Source organism: Gopherus flavomarginatus, chromosome 21 (genome assembly GCF_025201925.1).
Source record: "Gopherus flavomarginatus isolate rGopFla2 chromosome 21, rGopFla2.mat.asm, whole genome shotgun sequence".
NCBI classification, from domain to species: Eukaryota; Metazoa; Chordata; order Testudines; family Testudinidae; genus Gopherus; species Gopherus flavomarginatus.
Genome location: NC_066637.1, coordinates 1,708,408 through 1,728,240, shown reverse-complemented (window position 1 = coordinate 1,728,240; position 19,833 = coordinate 1,708,408). Strand labels below are relative to the sequence as shown.

The following is a 19,833-nucleotide window of genomic DNA, read 5'->3' as shown; positions in this document are numbered from 1 at the left end:
TGCAAATGTCCCTTCTCAGGGATCACTAGGCCTCAGTCTGGCAAGATGGCCAGCTATGGTCCGCAGTGTTCATTCTCCAGCACTACCACAAGGACAGAGTTTACACTGTATTCTGGGACCCAGCCAAGCCCAAGGAACCTGAAAGCACAGGAGGGTCTTAACGGCCAACAGCCCACAGTGACTCGAAGGGAAGGAGAGGACTTACCAGACCAGAGGATATGCCAGGGGGAGTTTGGGGTGTATTGGAAAGAGATCCCCAAAAGTCTGGGGTTAGTATGGGAATTCTAGAAGGTGTGGCTCTGAGATGCTCTGCACAGTTTACCCACACTCCTAACAAAACCTCTCCTCTTCCATTCACTGTCCCTCCCTTAAGCTTTTCTCAATCCGGCTCTCTTACTTCCACCATAGCATGGCCTGGCTGCTTCTGAGAATTTTTCTATAATCACCTTCATATTCTTTTCCTGGTCAGCCATGCCGCAGAACTGTTCCATTTAAAATGTACTTGATTTCTGGCTTATTGCCCCAGACTTCTTATTGTAGGTTTGTCTCCATCAAACCACATTTTCCATATACAGACTCAGCCACTGAAAAGAGCCAAATCCCTCTCAATTCAACCCATCCTGGCAGACTACACAAGCTTTTCTTTTAGCTTGACGTTCTCTGTTTGTTAATTGCGTAGGCCAATCTTCAGGCCTTTGGTTGGGGTGTCTCTTGCAGAAATTCATTCAAGCATACTCATATACCTGGATAACACTCAAACTCAAGGGGTACAAATGCCCAGAAAGACAGAACTAAAGTACGAAGTGACCAGGAGGAGTTAGGCAGGAGCACAGTAACATGGGAAGATCCTGAACTAAGTAAGGTGAAGTCCTACACCCAGGAAGACGAAAGCCAAAGTACAGAAGGGTTGGAAAGGAGAGGATAAGGGAGGACATGATAGCAGCCTTCAAAGACTTGAAAGGCTGCCATAATAAAGATGTTGAAAAGTTGTTCTCTCTGGCCACAGAGGGCAGGACAAGGGGAAATGGGTTCAAACTGCAACATAGCAGATTTAGATGAAATCTCAGGAAAAATTTCCTGACTGTAAGAGCAGTAGGAAAATGGAACAGATGCCTGGGGAAGTCATGGAAGCTCCTTCACCGGAGGTTTTCAAAAGGAGGCTTAGTAGCCATCTCCCTTGGATGGTTTAGACACAGCAAGACACAGCATGTTGGCAGGGGGTTAGATGAGATGATCCTTCTGGTCCCATCTAGCCCTGTGGTTCTCTGACTTTCCCCAGCAGGCACACTCACTGCATTAAATGAGTTAGTGTTCAGCTTGTCTTCTTCTGTCCTCGCCTGATATAAGCACATAAACCAGCTGAGAGGGTGCAGGATCAGGGGGAAATGTTCACAACTGGATCTCCATTTCTAAGGTCTAGTCCAAAATACGAGTTTGATGACCACAGGTCTAGGCTACTAGTGCAGGGACACTAGCCAAACACAGGCTATTTGCCTACCAAAGAGAAGACTAATGTTAAGCAGACAGCCTGTCCTAGAGTTTGGTCCCCAATCTCACAGCTGGATAAATGCAGGACAGTACTGCTCTAATTCACAGAGAACTGGAGACAGTCTAGAGAATCTCAGATGGCTGAGAGTGGCCACTGTAAGGGCTAAGCTGTTAACTATGAAACTACAGATTACGTGAGTTTCACAAGGAGAAACAACTAGGAAGAAGAGGGGAGGCAGAATATGTCAAACTGATCACTACTTCACAGGAATGATGCCAAAGTCCTTCTCAGGGGATAGAGAGAGAGATCAGAGTTACCCAGCTGTGAGCACAGAGGAAGAAGAAAGTATTAAATTCAAAGTGCCTAATGCAGCCACACGCCCTGTGTCCAGGAACGGCATCCTTCTGCAGACCTTTAATTTAATTGTGACAAATCCTACACTCAGCAGTTTCCAATCAGAGCGACTCCACTGAGCACGTCCTTGCTCCACCAGAGCACTGGCAGGGTGCAGGAGCAAAGAAACCAAGGGGAATCACCACACCAGAGCACTGGCAGGGTGCAGGAGCAAAGAAACCAAGGGGAATCACCACACCAGAGCACTGGCAGGGTGCAGGAGCAAAGAAACCAAGGGGAATCACCACATTTAAGCGAGATAAGATGATGGAAGACTAAGTGCCCTTGGATGGGAGCTACAGACTAGGAACACACACTCCTGCCCTGGCCTTTCCTAGAGAGCAGGCCTGTGAACAGTCGGCTACCTCAGAGACTGCAAGGGCAGAAGGGACCATGGTGAGGCTAGTCTGACCTCCTGGATCACAGGGTAACAGAACTTCTTCCCTAGAGCAGAGCTTCTAGAGAAACAGCCCAGCTAAATCAGATCAATAATTCCATCCTCAATGGGCTGAACACAGTCATCACAGAATCACATCAGGGTTGGAAGGGACCTTAGAAGGTCATCTAGTCCAGCCCCCTGCTCAAAGCAGGACCAATCCCCAGACAGATTTTTACCCCAGTTCCCTAAATGGCCCCCTCAAGGGCTGAACTCACCAACCCTGGGTTTAGCAGGCCAATGCTCAAACCACTGAGCTATCCCTCCTTGGAGTCACCAAGGAAACTGACGCCAGCTGCACCTGGCAGACCATGTCTGAATGAAAAGGACTCTCCCAACTGCACTTCCTCAAAATAAATACTCCTAGTGCTCATTCTGACCCCAGGGGCTGTCCCATCAATGTGGCACAGAGAAGGATAGCCTAGCTTCTGTAACAGAAAGAGGCCCTTTGCCAATCATTCAAGTTATTCTCTATAGCAGATTCTCTGTTGGAAGTCAGATATTGTGTCTCTCTGTGCTGGTCAATGCTTGTTTCTCACTCTCAAGATACCCCTCCCCGGGCAGCCTTTATTCATATTATATCAACATGCTGACCCCTCCAAAGCCATGCAGGATAGTCTGTCTGTAAGGGTAGAATTGATCCTTTGATATTTAACTTTCAAAGGTCACCAGGCACTGGTCCACATCAAAGACAACTTCTCCCTGAATCAGAGATTCATCTATTGCAAAAGGCCAACAATCCCTACTAATCTCTTTTATCTGCTTCAGAACGGCCCAGGCCAAGAGCAATTCTTGGTTTAAGAGAAAGACCACTGCCGACAAAAAAATGTGAAGGGCAGTTATCACAAGGCAACAGTTCACTCTGCCACTCACCATTTCTTTCCTCACCACCAGCAGACATCTAGCTGTGCCCACTCCTGCCCACTCTGAGAAGCAATGGAGGCTCGTGGTTAGAGGAGCGAACTTTAAGTCAAGATTTCTGGGTTCTAGTCACAGCTCTGCCATGTGGGACACCACTTCTCCCTGCCTCAGTGGGATGCCTGTGATCATACCGAGGGTTGTGAGGCTTCACTCATTAACATTTCTAAAGTCCTTGGAGACCTCTGCCTGACAGGGCGTGCCAGAGTGTTGTGATGAGACAGATGTGTCCTCTACCACCCAACAGGCTAGGAAGTGGTGCAAAGATTGGAATCAAAGAATCAGAAGGAAACTGGATGCTCCGTGGTGGTCCATCACCCCAACATACCTCTTCCCTTATAAAGGTGTCAAAAAGTGGAGCCCTTAGTCCCCAGAATTCTTCCCATCTGTTTTTTTTTTCAAGCAATAAAAAAATTCCAAGGAAATGCAAAATTCTTAGTGTAGCCCCTGTACAATTAGGCTGTGAAAATGGTCATGAAAACTCTGGTTTATGCAGCAAGCCACAATCTGGACAAAATGTTGGATAAGGGGATTTTTTTTTGAGTGAGAAAGAGAGAGAGAGGGGGGGGGGGCATGGAGAATTATCCAAGAACTGAGGAAGAGGACACCAGGGTGACAATAATATTTATAGTTATATAAACACACTCCATTGGTATTTGTAATTATATAAACCACAGTTTCCTCAAGTAAGCCCTTCTCCTATCTAAACAAAATCCTCTACAATGAACAGCCAGCTTGACACCCTCAGTCTCGGAAGGGCTGCAAGGCAGTAGAAGGGAGGTACTGACAGAAAATGCATGCAGTTCTAACAGTAGAGGTTGAGCTTACTGGGAAATGCTGCAATGGTTTAAAAGAGTCTTTGGCCTACCTCTATTGAAATCACCCTTCAGTGTAACACAAGTATCTTTAGTCTTCCTCCTGGTCCTTCTTGCCTAGGCTCAAGCTTGATTTAACAGAAGAGACAGTCCGCTGAACAACAGGAAAGTGCGTCACCTGTTACCCCCTCAGCTGGGTGTCACCCGAACTCCCCAGAGGACACTGAAGGGGCTTGCTTCGGTGAGGGAATTCTTTGAGACAGTAGCTCAGAGAACAAGGAATTCTTGTAGCTTTGTGTGTCTGCATGAAACCATGTTCATTTACAGTGTCCCCCTGAAGGGGCAGAAAGGGGCTTTGCTCACTGTACATCTTACAAACTAGCACCTTAGGTCTGCCTGGTGATAGGTCAAGCTGGTCAGACCGTGGGATTTCCTCTCCAGGGAAATCTTGGCATTTCAAGTGTGTTTGTATTCTAACTGGAATAAAAACCCAAAACATTCAGAATTTCTTGCAGGATGAAATTTTTGAAAAAAAAGTTAGTTTTGGGTCAGTCAAAGAGTTCTATTTCGATACAAGCCAAATGTTTCATTCTGATTTTGATTTTATTTTAATTTAGAACATAAGTTTCGAAATGAAAAGACATTTTGAAATGAAAAAAAAACACTCCATTCCAGTGAAATTCAATTGTTCCATTTTGACTTACTGAAACACTTCAATATTTTTTCTCCAAAACAAAATTATGTTGAAATCAACACATTCCCATGGAAAGTTTAGCTGAAACACCATTTTCCAATGGAACAACTTTCTGTTGTGAAGTTCTGATCAGCACTAGTGCTGACTGTGTAACTAGCTGTTTGGCTGAAGCAGTTTTTAAAATACTCAAGTAATCAGCAGATGTTTAGGCCTATTGGGTGGTAGGAAAAGCCTTACGCCTCATTTACACACAGCAGCTGCACTGGCTTTAAGTCAGTTTAAGAATGAAGATAGCTGAACTGGTGCAAGACCCGGTGTAGATACATTCATCAGTTTAACACTGTATCTCTGGATCTCTCTCTTGTAATTTTACAGGTACAAGCTAAACCAATATAAACCCGCCTTACACTTATTGAAGAGCATCCACTCAATGGTCAGTACTGGTGCGACAGTGTGCGCAGCCCAGGCATCGTACTGGCATTTACAAGGGCAGCTAAGGGAACTGGGCCTCTGTCGCCTCTGAAAATCCCACCCAAGGCACCATTTACTTCACCAGACTAGAAGAGATGCTGACCAGAACCTGCTTATGTATTTCCCAGGTATATCTGTCGTCGTTTGCAGGTCTGCTGTGGCCACGTTGGTCCCAGGGTGTTAGACAAGGTGGGGAAGGTAATGGCTTTTATTGGACCCACTTCTGTTTATCCATCAGCCAGTTCACTAACATGCTGAGGCAGGCGGATATGACAGAGTAAAAAAGACAAAGGTACTGAGACTCAGAGCTCTGCTTGGGTCACTAAGACCAGCTTTGTCTGTGCCTTTAGCCACCTTGGTCAGGTCCCTGTCTCCCGCATGGGTCAGCCAAGTGTCCCAGGCTCCACACAGGGCCTTGCACAGGGTTAAGAAGCTGCTTTGCTGGCCTGGGGAGGCTTTTCTCAGACATGCGTTTTGCAAAAGCCTTTCTGATCACTACCATAGAGAGTTCCTCAGCAGCCAAGAGCACCAGAGTGTAGCTTCGAATCAATACCCTGACGCAATTATAGGCTGCTGCGCACCTCGCTGTGTTGGCCCACTTCTTTTCTGGTCAGCACTGAGGAAACCATTCTGTTCCTGGGGTGCTTAAAGCTTGGAGGTGGCCTGGAGGACTCTCTGGTATACTAGAGCTAGATGGCACACCAGCCAGTGACAAGCTATTCCCAAAAGCTTTGATTACGCACCCCGAAGTCTGGATGTTTACTTGAATTTCTCTAGCCGCCAAACCTTGCTAATAGCCTCCTTTAGTATCACAACCTCTGGCCAGAACATGCAGCTCTGAACACTGAATATATTTTAAAGCCACAAACTTCTCAAACACCACAGAAGAGTTCAAATCATCAGTCCGATTTCACCTGAGCTGGTGCATTCATCCCTAACGAGATGCTTCATTTTCTAGTACCTGGTGAAGGAAGCACTCCCCTAACTGCAAAGCTCAAGTGCATAAGTCAAACCTCCCTGGCCTCTTCCAAACTTCCAGAGCAGCAGCAGCAGCGAAAACTGAACAGCACAAATGGCCCTTCAGTGTTTTGCCTTTTGCAAGAGGAATGTCTGGCTCCAGCAAGGCCAACATTACTTTTAAAATGGAAAACTTCTGAATTATGCATCTTGCAAGTGCAGCCGTACCTGCTTTGAGCCTCCTCTGGCTTTAATCCGTAGGACCCTGGACAGATTTAGCGGACCAGATTGCACAGCTTCACACAAACATGACTGATTCTCAAACTTGGAAGAACTTATCGTATTGAACTTATTTGATATTGTTTTTAAAATGTGTCCATTCTGAAGACTAACATAGTGCCTTCTTATTCCACAGCTTTGCTCCATGTGTGTGAACTCAGAGTCCTATCTGCTGAGTTCATTGACCAAAGTAAGTTTTTACTGCTTTTTACTCCGTTAACCCTTGCCCAAGCCCGGGAGCTACACAGCAGTGAAGCAGCCCCGCAGCCCTAGCCTGAGTTGGCTGGCAGGGCCAGCTGTGGGTGTCTACACGGACAGGCATGTGGGGCAGCTCACACAGCAATGCTGCCAGGGTCACTAAATCAGCCAACAGGGGAGCCATTTCTAAACTGTCCAGTTAAAGGAGACAAAGAACTGCGGAAATTTACACCCAGAGTTAAAACAGAGGGTTTGTTTTGGGTACAAAAGATCGAAAGGCATTTGCAAGGAAGCCACGGAGTGATATGGGGAGGGGCTGTGCCTGGAAGGCGGATTACGGTGCTTGCAAGGGTCAGAAAGGCAAAGATTTCCAGAAGAGCTTTTACGTTACAGCAACAATAACTGAATTATTCCTCCCTCTGCAGTGCCAGGAAATCAGTGTGGAGAGAAAAAAAAAAGCTCTCTAGAGAGAGTCTGGCCCCCGAGACTAGTTTGAGAAGGAAACCTGGGAGGCCATGGCTGACCTGGGTCGCAGAGTAGGAGTGAGGCTCTGGGAATATTGAGTGGAGAAGCCAGTAACCTGAAAACAGGGCTGGGCTGTTTCTATCTCAGCTGCAAGCCCAGGGAAGACCCATCGGTGTCTTGCCTTGACTCCAGCCCGTGCTCACTGCAGATAACGAAGCTGATGGAAATGAGCAAAAGGGAGTTTGGGAGAACACTGAGCCACCTGGGACCATGGCGTCAAGGCTTGGCTAGACAAACAGCACACAGGAAGCTGGGCTGTAGATCTACTCCCACAAGCCTGCTGGGCACTATCTATCTATGTGCACCTGCTATTGCGAACTAAGATCTCCTCCGCTCTGAAACAGTGCACACAAGGGAACTGTTAGTGCACCCTGCCCAGTCCACGTAGTGTGTGGCAGTGTCAAGCGCCACAGATTTACACCCCAGCTTGCCACACCCTGTCAGTCTAGATGAGCACCCAGAAACTGAACTCCACCCAGCACCAGGTCCAGAGCAGAGATTCTGGAACAGCTTCCAGTGTAGCAGGCGTTACAGATAGGTAGGAACTGGCGTTTCCACCTGACAGTCATTTTGGGTTCAGGCTGACAGCTCAACCCTCTCCTCCTCCACTATGCTGTGAGGAGGGATTAGTGAGAGACAGCGATGTTCTATGCCAGTCACCCGACCCATCAAGAAGCTGCCAACAGTGCAAAAGTAAACAACGTGTCAGACTTTTTTGTTCCCTTCCCAGTGGCACAAGTAAACTTGTACAGTCAGGTACACTGTACCATTAAGATAATTATTGCTGGTACGCTGCACTGGAAAGACACATTCATAGACTCATAGGTCAGAAGGGACCAATCTGATCATCTAGTCTGACCTCCTGCACAAGGCAGGCCACAGAACCCCACCCATCCAACTTTATACAACCCCTATCCCAGGACCGAGTTATTGAAATCCTCAAAAATGGTTTGAAGACCTCAAGCTGCAGGGAAACCACCAGCAAGCGACCCGTGCCCCACGCTGCAGGGGAAGGCGAAAAACCTCCAGGGCACCTGCCAATCCGCCCTGGAGGAAAATTCCTTCCCGACCTCAAATATGGCGATCAGCTAAACCCTGAGCATGTGGGCAAGAGTCACCAGCCAGCACCCAAGAAGGAGTTCTCCGCAGCAACTCAGTACCCATCGCATGCAACATCTCCCCGCAGACCATTGAGCAGACCTGTCTGGTGGTAATTCAAGATCAATTGCCCAAATTAACGATCCTATCATAACAGCCCCTCCATATACTTATCAAGCTTTGTCTTAAAGCCAGGAAAGTCTTTTGCCCCTACTACTTCCCTCGGAAGGCTATTCCAGAACTTCACTCCCCTAATGGTCAGAAACCTTCGTCTAATTTCAAGTCTAAACTTCCTAATATCCAGTTTATACCCATTCGTCCTCGTGGCTACATTAGTACTAAACTTAAATAATTCCTCTCCCTCCCTAACGTTAACCCCCTTGATATATTTATATAGGGCGAGCATATCCCCCCTCAGCCTTCTTTTGGCCAGGCTAAACAAGCCAAGCTCTTTGAGTCTCCTTTCATAAGGCAGTTTTTCCATTCCTCGGATCATCCTCGTAGCCCGTCTCTGAACCTGTTCCAGTTTGAATTCATCCTTCTTGAACATGGGACACCAGAACTGCACACACTATTCCAGATGGGGTCTCACCAACGCCGTATACAACGGTACTAACACCTCCTTATCCTTGCAGGAAATACCCCGCCTGATGCATCCCAAAATCGCATTTGCTTTTTTAACAGCCGTATCACATTGGCGACTCATAGTCATCCTGCTATCAACCAGTACCCCAATCCTGCTATCAACCAGTACCCATTCGTTATCTGCTGGACACCGCAGGGCTCTCCTGGGAACCGCAGTGGCTAAAGGAGCAGAACGTGGGGCCGCTGGGCAGCCCCATACTAGCAGCTCCTCCGGCACGCCTGCACCGCCCCCTAGCCCTGCCCTCCGGCACGCCTGCACCGCCCCCTAGCCCTGCCCTCCGGCACGCCTGCACCGCCCCCTAGCCCTGCCCTCCGGCACGCCTGCACCGCCCCCAGTCAGGAGAGAGCTGCATGGAAGGGCTGGGGGCAGTACAGCTGTGCCAGAGGAGCTGCCGGTGTGGTGCTGCCCCACGCTCTGCTCCTTCCGCTGCTGCGGTTCCCAGGAGAGCCCTGTAGTTCAGCAGATACCGATTTCTATCCGTGGATATCTGCATCCGCAGGTATAAATTTGTATCCGCACAGGGCTCTAGTCACAGAACCTTTTTTGTGAGGGACGGGAGGGGCACAAAGGGTCAATTGCCCCTCCCCAGGCTCAAGTGTCCCCGCTGGCCCAGGGGGCGAGAGGAAGGGAAGGGGAGGGGCCAGGACCAGGAGTGATTCTGGGGCCTGGCTACTAGGAAGAGCAGCCAAATGGCAGCGGGAGCTGGTGCAACGGGAGGACAGTGCCCCCCCCATGGGTCACTGTACCGGCAAGAGTTAAAATCTACTTGCACCAATGCCTCTTCCCCACCTACTGCTCCTCTCTTGTGAGTTTTTCTGAGTAGAAGAGCAGCTTTGCTCTGCAGGATGCAGCCTCAGGGGGAATCAAGATGTGCTCTGGGTGGGCGAAGCGGACGATTCTATTTAAAGAATAAAATAGCAGTTCTCATTTTCAGCTTATCCTCCCGCTAGTTACAATCATATGGTGCTGCTTTAAATTCCTGCTCCCTCTCCTCCACCCCAGAGGGCAAGCACAGAGAGCCGTCTGCAAGCTGGGGAGGGGGCTCCGCGGAGAAAGTGGCTGCAGTTGGCAGGAGAGATCAGTTTGTCTATGCCAGGCCCCAGAGACCTTGCACAAGAAACATCTTTTCATGCAGAGCTGTGGGAACCAGTGTCTTTTTTTTGCTTGTTAAAGACGGGGCAAACACATCTAGGTTTCGCTAAAAGATCAACTGTCCTATTCTCACTGCTACAAATTAAACTCCTGAATCAAAATAAAAGCCTTGAAATGACATAACACACCGCAAGGGAGCTTAAAAAATGATCCAACCCGTAACGTGATGTGCCTCCTGGTTGTTGCCTGGCAAAGGCCCAGAGAGACGTTTACTCTATTAGTGTTTAAGGAACAACATTTGAAACATTGCCACAATCTGAAAGAAAATAAAATCCCTAAAGCAGATCATAACACTGAAATTATTTTTCCCACAAGGACCCTAGAAAGAAGTTCAAACAACATCAGTCTCTCCTTGGCAAAATTCTCTCCGTCCCAATGTTAACATTGTTGGGTGTTTGCAGTTTGTGCTAACAGAAGATAGACACACACACGCACGCATAAACTAAGGGCAAATTTCATTTTTTCCAATTTTTAAGCAGCTAAAAGACAGACATTTAAGGCAACTGGATTCCTGAGTCGCAAAAAAACACTGTAGCTCCTTAAAATAGGAAAAAGCCTGGGAGGAAAATGGGATGGGCTAAGAATGTTCCAGCCTGATAATTTATCAGCGTCTCCACTATTTTCTTTTAAAACAACACATGCTTGGAATAGCTCTGCTGTTCTCTCTGTACTGTTTAAGAAAAAGGTAGCCCAAACTTCATCACTATCCACTTTCATTTCTCATCTAAGCTTAATATATGCTAAAATATTTCACACCACTTACTGATTAGTTTACTACACCACAGAAGTTGTTAAAGTTCTAAATGACCTATCTGTTTTATTATAAATGTGTTGAACCAAAACATAATGGAGAGCCTGACTGCGGTACTAACAGCTTAGTTTTTTGGGATTTGTTAAAATTAATAAATGGTGCAAAAGAAAATGTAAAGATTATTAAGTGACTGAAAGTTACATTATTGCAAGCTCTCTCCACTTCCCTGGCTACTGCACACAGAACTCCTGCTGCATTAGCAGCGGCAGGGTACACAGGGAGAATATACACCTGCACAATGTCATCTTTTCAGCCCTTGCAAAGAGCATCTTTTCAAAACAGGTTGTTATGAACACAGAAAAAGACACTAGAAAGAGTTTTATTCTGATAAGAAAAAGGATTTAGTTAAGCAAAGGCAGATTATGGATAAAACCACATAAGCTTACATAATAGCTAGATTGTGTGCGGCCACTACCAACTCCTGTCACCTTCAAATCAGCCAAGCTAGCTAGAGTATGTTCCTCACTGCCCATTAATTCAGTAATACAGCCCTATATTTTATCTGTGCACATGGGAGAGTTTGCATGTACTCACCACAGTATCCAATGGGGAAAACAAGTAATTCTGTAGCATATTCACATTGTCTCATCAGCATTTTTTAAAGTTTTTTTTAAACTTGACTAACCACAAGTTAACATAAGTCAGCATCCAGAATGGTTTCAGGTTTCCAAGCTTTGGATGCCAAGGATATGGATTAGCATGTCTCTGCATTTCTGCTTATATATCCGCTGGCTAATGCTTTAGGGAGAAAGATATGGTGAATTAAATGCATAGTCCTTAGCCAAGCTGTGTGACATGAGACAAAGTTACTGCATGCAAGAACTCAGAGGAAGGGAGAGGAATTACTTAGTAAGGTGAGCACAAACAAAATATGCATTTTAATACAGTAGAACCTCAGACTTACAAACACCTTGGGAATGGAGGTTGTTCGTAATTCTGAAATGTTTGTAACTCTGAACAGAATGTTGTGGTTCTTTCAGAAGTTTACAACTGAACAATAATTAATACAGCTTTGAAACTTTACTATGCAGAAGAAAAATGATGCATTTAGCCATCTTAATCTAAATGAAACAAGCAGTTTCCTTAGCTTGTCCAATTTTTTTTAAATTTTACCTTTTTTTAGTACTTTATGTTTAACACAGTACTGTATTGTGCAGTATTTGCCTTTTTGGGGTCTCTAATGCCCATACTTCTGGTTCCAAATGAGGTGATGGGTCAGTTTGCAACTCTGAGATTCTACTATACGGCTAAATGTAAATGTATACATCTGGAAACAAAGAGTGTAGGCCATACTTTAAAGATAGACATCTCTGTCCTGGGAAGCAGCGACTCTGATCAAGTTTTGAGGTGGTGGCATGTGGCTAATCAGCTGAACATGAGTTCCCAATGTGACGCTATGGCCAAAAAAGCTAACGTGATCCTGGGATGCATCAATAGGGAAAGCTGAAGGAGTAGAGAGCATGCAGTGGTGCTGTAGCCATGTCGGTCCCAGGATATTAGAGACACAAGATGGGGATAAATATTTATTGGACCAAGTTCTGCTGGGGAGGTGGGGAGAGAGAGAAGATTTTGAGGAGAAATTACTTTACCTCTGTATTTGGCACTGTTGCAACCGCGACTGGAAGCCTGTGTCCAGTTCTGGTATCCACAATTCAAAATGGATATGGATAATTGGAGAGGGCTCAAAGGATAGCCACAAGAATAATTAAAGGATTAGAAAACATGCCTTTTGGCGGGATTCTCAACCTTTTTCTTTCTGAGGCCTCCCTCAACATACTAAAAAAACTCCAGGGCCCGGTGGGAGGTGGGTCAGACTAGATCAGGGGTACGCAACCTATGGCACTGATTTTCAGTGGCACTCACACTGCCCTGGTCCTGGCCACCGGTCCAGGGCCTCTGCATTTTAATTTAATTTTAAATGAAGCTTCTTAAACATTTTTAAAAACCTTATTTACTTTCCATACAACAATAGTTTAGTTATATATTTATAGACTTATAGAAAGAGACCGTCTAATAACGTTAAAATGTATTACTGGCACATGAAACCTTAATTTAGAGTGAAAAAATGAAGACTCGGCACACTGCTTTTGAAAGGTTGCTAACCCCTGGACTAGATGATTGTGATGGTCCTCTCTGGCCTAGGAATCTATTAACTATTTAAAGTGCATCTACGAAGGTGCAATTAGGAGCAAAGAGATGACATGAGCAATGGAAAATCCAGGCTCTGAATTTTTAGAGTTTCCTGAGAGACCTATTGGATCTATCAGGCGCCCAAGGAAAGTGCTAGATGCTGCATTGTTCAATCCAATTAGACACAGTAACGGAAAAGCACTTGTGGCTACACTGCAGAGAACGTTCTTGCATGGGCTGGGAGGTGGATGAAATTATCAAACAGATCTTCTCCACTAGTAGTTCCTGATGGTTTTCAGAGTTGCAATGGACACAGCAGCTTAATTGCAGATAAGGAAGTTCAAGATACGGGACTGGAAAAGAAAAACCCTGGAAAGGACAAGGAGTTAAAACTGAGCGTCAACAGAGTCCAGTGGGCTGGGAAACAAGGGGCAGTCCAATGCTCAAAAGCTATACCATGGCTTGACTATCAAAACATACACATCCAGGATTCATACATTGCAGAGATTATCCACACGCAACACTCTGTCGCAGGTTTCATTAGCAATACTATTTATCCCAAGCATGAGGGAGGCCCTTACCTAGATGCTAACATTTGTAGGCGGCTGCATACAATTCCAGCATTTACTATTTCAGACACAGTGATGCCAACGAAACATGCAATAGAAAGTTACAGGACTCGACTTCTATCCAGGAGAGAAGCCCTATATGGAAATACGGCCTCACACAGCATGTGCCTTCATTCCATTTTTCACTGCACAGCTAAGCTGCAGACTATTGTTATGGGTTATTTCCTTACCAAGTGCCTTTCTCTGCCCAGCAAATTTGGTTCTAAAGCTGTTACTAATGTAAGAATATTTATATCTATATAAATGGGGAGAGTTTTTTCATGCTCCTAGTGCTCAATTTTTGTTAAGTTACCTTGGGGATAGACGAAGCCTGGAAAAGTTACAAGCAACTGAAAGTGACTGAGTTAAAACAGAAACATAGACAGCTGACCAGACACCGCACCTACTCTATGTAATATTTTGGCTGAAGTCACTGGAACAAACCCCTCCTTTTACAGTGCTCTACAACAGTGACCATCCACAAAGAGCAGGCAAGACCTTGGGATTCCCAGAGCCCTCACCCCATGGTCGGTAAGAGTCACACCTGCAGACTGCTGTTACCGCTGTCTGAGACACAGATCACTTTCTACCACGCAAAGAAAAGGCCTGGGTTTTGTTGTTTTCTTTAAGGTCTCCCTGGAACACCCCCCACAGAAAGCTGCAGGGAACTCCAGGGCAGCTGCTATGAGCCATGAAGGGCAGAGTCTGTCCAGCCTGGAGGACTCCTTAAAAACAACATAGGAACATTATTACAGAGCATAAATCAGGCTAATGGGCATGAAGCAGCCCTGCAAAGAAAGGCTTTAGGTTGCAGGGTTGGGAGTTGGTGCCATCCATTATGCTCAGAATGTGCTGAGAGACATAGGGACTGAAGATAAATTGTCAAGAGAAACTAAGTACAGTACTTTCATTTGGAAAAAAGGTAAATAGCAGCATTTGCTCCATTTTGAAGACTGAAAACAATGCAGGAATCCCTAGTTCTTATCTAGCACTTTTCATCAGTAGATCTCAAAGTGCATTACAAAGTTCATGATCACTATCCCCATTGTACAGATGGGGAAACTGAGGCAGAGCAACATGACTTGCCCAATGTCACCAGCAGGCCAGTGACAGAACCAGGATTTGAACACAGGTCTCAAGTTCCAGTCCAGTGCTCTATCTTCCAGGCCAGTAGTGCCCAAACTTTACTGGTTCACATACTAACTTCTGAAACGACTGTTGTGAAGTGGATGGATGGAACATCAGGCTCACATACACCAGTGGGTACAAGTTCCTACTGTACACCACTCTAGATACCTAGTGCAGTACTTTATCATGATGGAGTTGAGCTCAAAAGTTAAAGAGGGTTTCCCGTTAATACCCCCCTAAAAAACACCAACCTTTAACTCCTTAAAATCTGAGGAGGGCTCATTGATGCAGCATGTTCTTTTTATTTAAACAGCTTTAATGGATTATGTTAAGGTGAAGCCCTAACACCAGTTGCAATAATTTCAGATTTCATCTGGAACCAGGTTATCTTTAAAGGAAAATGTATTAAAAATCACATTTTAAATCTCTTTTTATCCGCCCTGGCGTTGATGATGCTCCCCTCTGTCCACGTAGGCTGAATTCCCCCTCCCCCCAAGTTCACAGCCTATTATTCAGTATTAAGAATCAAATATCAGAGAATTATTTGCTGCCTGAGGTATTGCACAGCACAAGTTACGATGTGGCCCTTGCACCAAAGAACTTAGTGTCTCAGCTCACAACACAAGGGAGAAAAGGAGAAACAGGTCTCAGAAGAGGAAAAACAATAGTGACAGGATGACTGAGTGGTCACTTCTGAGAGATGAGGCAGCATCAGTGCATTGTTAGGAGGGACTGGGAGGTGGCTTAGCAAGAGAGGAGATCCCAATAATAAGAGGCATCACAGAAGACCACATCTCTGAACTGCCCCTCATTTTAGCCCCAAAGCTCCCTGTGTTCCCAACAAACTGGGATTCCCTCCCTTATTGTTGGAAGTTTTTTACATCAAAAATACAGTCATGAAAGCAGATGTGACCAACATGGTACTTGCAACACATCTCACCTTGCCATGGCCCAGATGTGGAACGGTATGTGACAGAAGGCCACAATTATTCATGGAGAAGACTTTCAAAATGCAGATAATTCCTGCATTAGTGTAAGAACAAATGGGAGGTGTCTATTAGAAGGAACCCCCGGGGTGACGAGTCAAATAACTAACCTTAGTGCTGCCTCAATTGTTGCATGGCTTCAGGAGACTGCTCAGTCCACTTGTATGTCACATTTCATGTATGTTCCCAGTCGGATAGGCAAGGAGGAACATCCCAATAATGGGTAGGTGAGAGGGATCTGCAGGTCTGTTCAAACAGGTTTGCCCCAGGTAGCCCTTTCCTCAATGAAGGAAACATTAACATGCAGTGGGGTTCATGAAGGTCCCAGCATGCCCCCCGCACACTTCACTGATCAGAATGCCACTTGCAACTTTTGCACATGAAGAGGTCTGAAAGTCTGTGCTTTCCTAGAACTTTTAAACACAAAACAGGTCTGTAAAGTGCACGCAAGGATAGACCTAACCAAGCCATCTGAACAACTGAAGGGAGCTTCTGTCAATTATTCACCCTACTGCTATTGTGATTCTCTCCGACTCGCTATCCCTGCCCTGAATCCAAAGAGTCTCAAAGTTACTGACCTGCTAAAGGCAGATGGAACTGCCACCCCTGCAAAGAATGAGACCCTCCAGCAAGATATATTATCAGTGAAAGCAATACACCAGCCCCAACCTTTCCTTGAGAGCCATCATCTGGCTTGTGCTCACACAGGATAAAGCCCAGTTCTCCCTTATGCACTGCACATGCATTATCTGAGAAGGCTGTAGCATCTTAGGTAGTCCAAGGTCATTCAGGAGATGAGCCAAGAGAATTTGAAAGATGTTCTGTATTACAAAGGCTCCCAAATCTCACAGCTTTCCCCCTTGTTCCTTTGCATGGATTTCCCTTGGCGTGTGGACACGGGGCCATATACTGGGTTGGCTGGGGATTCAGCTCTTCCACTGAACTGTACAGCACTGCTCATTGACAAGGCAGTGCCTGGATTTAAGCACCAACAATTATGATTTGCTTTGCTCTCTCTCTAAGAATGGCAATGAAACCAGATGTCTCTGCTCCCCTCCTTCCCACTGCAAAAGTTCTCCATAATTTAGAGCCAGACTTTCTCATTAGCACATCAGTGCTAATTCCCTCTCAGTTCTCTGAAGCCCTGCAAAGCTCTCAGGTCCTACACCATTAACTCATTACCACACCGATTAACAAGCCATTAGAAAGCAGAGCAGCTCACTGATTAGTTCATCTGTCCTGAGCTGAGTATTACTGAGAATGGCAGCTCCCTGCCTTGTGCTGCTCACAGGGAGCGTATGCGGAGCTTTGGTTTTTGGTGCAGAAGAGAATTTACTCACTTATCCCCAGGCGTAGATTGAGCCAGCTCCGAGGGGGGGAACCACACTTGGTCAAGACTGAGTTCATAGTCTTCAGTGTGTGATGGGGCAGCGAGGGACCCTGGCTGCACGTTCCTGCAGGAGAAAGGACCCCCGTTAATACAGTTAAGGGGTACTACACACAGACTCCTCGAGGCAGAGTGGATGCCTAGAGAGCTGCTCAGGGATCTGCTCACTGCAGGAAGAGTTCACTCCACTGCTCTCCTCCCCAACCCACGTGCAGAGAGCTTGCTTTCTCGAGCTGCTCCACTGACATGAAAAGCAACACGTGTTTGGCCTCTGCCAGTTCATTTCTTCCCAGACCTGGAGCCCCTCGGGTGCGGTATATTTTAGTGTCAGCTTCTCAGAGCCACGCACTTCACTTGCCTTCTCATTTGGGTTTCCTTATTTCCCTTCTCCATCAGTTGTAACGCCCCCTCCCTTCTCTTCTCCACCGCAGTTCAGCCACCACCAGCCTCCAGACTGCACAGCCTCTCACCACTTGCCAGGTGGGGAGGATTTGACATTTCACAGCTGAACTTTGCCAAACCTGCTCCCCCTAGATATTTTCATCCTCCACTGAAGCAAAGCCTCAGCCCCTTACAAAAACCCAAACCGCAGAGCATCACAACAGCAGTAGGACGTGTTGCCACAGCAACCCAGCTGCTCAGAGGCAGAGAAGCCGCATAGCGCCCCTTGTTCCACCCTCCCTCCATTCAGACACGAGGCTCATTCAGCTCTGATGTCACACAGAGCAGACGTCCCTTTCACAACTGCAAGTTTGTTTCCTTTCTGCTTCCTCGTCTACCCTTGTTTTGCTAGCAAGCCTCGGATATACCTTTAATTTGGCAGGGTCGCTCTGAGGAGGCCCTGTGCTTCACAGACTTTTTTTTCCCCTTGCTGCACAGATGGCCCCCATATTTATTTTAGCCACTGTTCAGGCTAGTTTGCCATCCAAGTCTTTCCTGTACTGCCAGACCCAGCCATATGGGGAGAATTAAGACTGGATTAAGTTAAAGCTTTAACTCTTTAGCAGGCAGCAGTGCAGCACAAACTGCCCAAGACCCTTTTTGGATCCTTTTTTTCCCCCCAGTAAAATCAATCCCTATTTCATTCACAGGTACACACACATTTCTGAAGTGTTACTGGCATATGTGAATCTCCTAAAGAACTAGAGAAAAGCATTTCTTGGGTTATTCATAGCTGCTTTGTTATCGCAGCCTGAGAACCTGAATCTCCGGACAATACTGCATCCTTCCTCCTTTAAGAGCCTAAGTGTGAGCTGAGTCAAGAAGTTGGCAAATAGGATACAAGTCCCAAAGATTCCAGATTTTGCTTCTCAGAAAGACAACTTAGTGTCACTGGGGTCACATAGGCCTGGAAGGCACCTCTCGGGTTATCAAGTTCAGTCCCCTGCTATTGCCCGTACTCCCCTCCTATAATCAATGTATTGCCTCCATGCTTCCCAAACACCGAACCGGGAGTTAGGAGACTGTGGCCTTGCTGCACTGGGAAGTTTACTGGTGTTGCAAACAGGTTTAAACCAAACCAGTCCTAAAAACAGCTTAACTGCAAAATTAGAAAGGCCCAACCTGTCTTCAGCACCTTTGAAAAGCTGCAGTCAAAAGCCATAAGTAATTTTTTTAGTGTAGATAAATTAAGAGCCCATTTCCTAAAGAATGTTCCTTAGACACTATTTCTGGATCCAGTAAACAGCTCTTCAAAGTGAGATGACAAGTTATTAGCTAGCATTTAAGTTTTTAAGTCTACTGTAACCAAACCTTTACCCAACAATCTGAAAGAATTAGCACCCCAAACTGAGGACTATGAAGTATTTACTCTACCTCCAAACAGTATCATATTCCATTAATTGTCCAAGGCCCAGCACTTCTCAGAGGAAGCAAAACTTAGCGGGACAATGTTGCTACTGCTAGTGGTACATGTACATCACAAGTTTACCCCTATTCCATTAACATTTTAGCCTCCAACATCACCAGTTGATTTAGAAAGATGTGGGTAGTTAGATGCAGTAAGAATCAAATCTCTCCCCAAAATATGGATACTTTCAGGCTTAAGTAAAAATAAGATCCAAGCACCAAAAACAGAACAAACCAAGATAAATCTTATCGTTAACCAGAGCATTTCCTCAATAGTATTCTAGAAGCAGTGTCTATTGACATTGCCTATTGCCAGCAGAACAGCTCCAGCTTTATCCTGGAGTTTCACTGGATTGGAGATACAAACTGTCTACACATTTAGCAAGCTTAGATGAAGTCTATTGGTCACTTCTGTCCCCATTAGGGTTTTCTATAGCACCCGCCACTAAGTGCCATCTCAATCTGATATCACTTTAGCTATGACCATTCAAGGCCACAATTGACAAGTGACCTGACTCCCTCTAGTGGCCCTATTTGGAAAGTTATACACAGTACAGTAACTCCTCACTTAACATTGTAGTTATGTTCCTGAAAAATGTGACTTTAAGCAAAACGATGGTAAGCGAATCCACTTTCCCCATAAGAATTAATGTACATGGGGGGATTAGGTTTGAAGGAAATTTTTTTCACCAGACAAAACAAACAAACACACACACACACGTTTTAAACGAACAATTTAATACTGTTCTCAGCTATGAGGGTGGGATATTTCCCAGGGAATGCCTTGCTGCTAAATCAGGCCATGTCTACATCTAAAATTTTGCAGCGCTGGTTGTTACAGCTGTATTAGTACAGCTGTATAGG

At 45.8% G+C, this 19,833-nt stretch overlaps 1 protein-coding gene across 1 annotated transcript in view; it reads right to left on the bottom strand.

Moving 5' to 3' along the window:
- The window catches only part of PLEKHG5 (pleckstrin homology and RhoGEF domain containing G5), a 108,488-nt gene extending 90,322 nt beyond the window's left edge, over positions 1 to 18,166 (bottom strand). The window contains exons 1-2 of the mRNA XM_050931590.1: positions 17,075 to 18,166; positions 15,845 to 16,147 (exon numbers count right to left, since the gene is read on the bottom strand). The gene's annotated coding sequence lies outside the window, so the exon portion shown is untranslated. The remainder of the gene's footprint in view (positions 1 to 15,844; positions 16,148 to 17,074) is intronic.
- Positions 18,167 to 19,833: the final 1,667 nt, after the last annotated feature.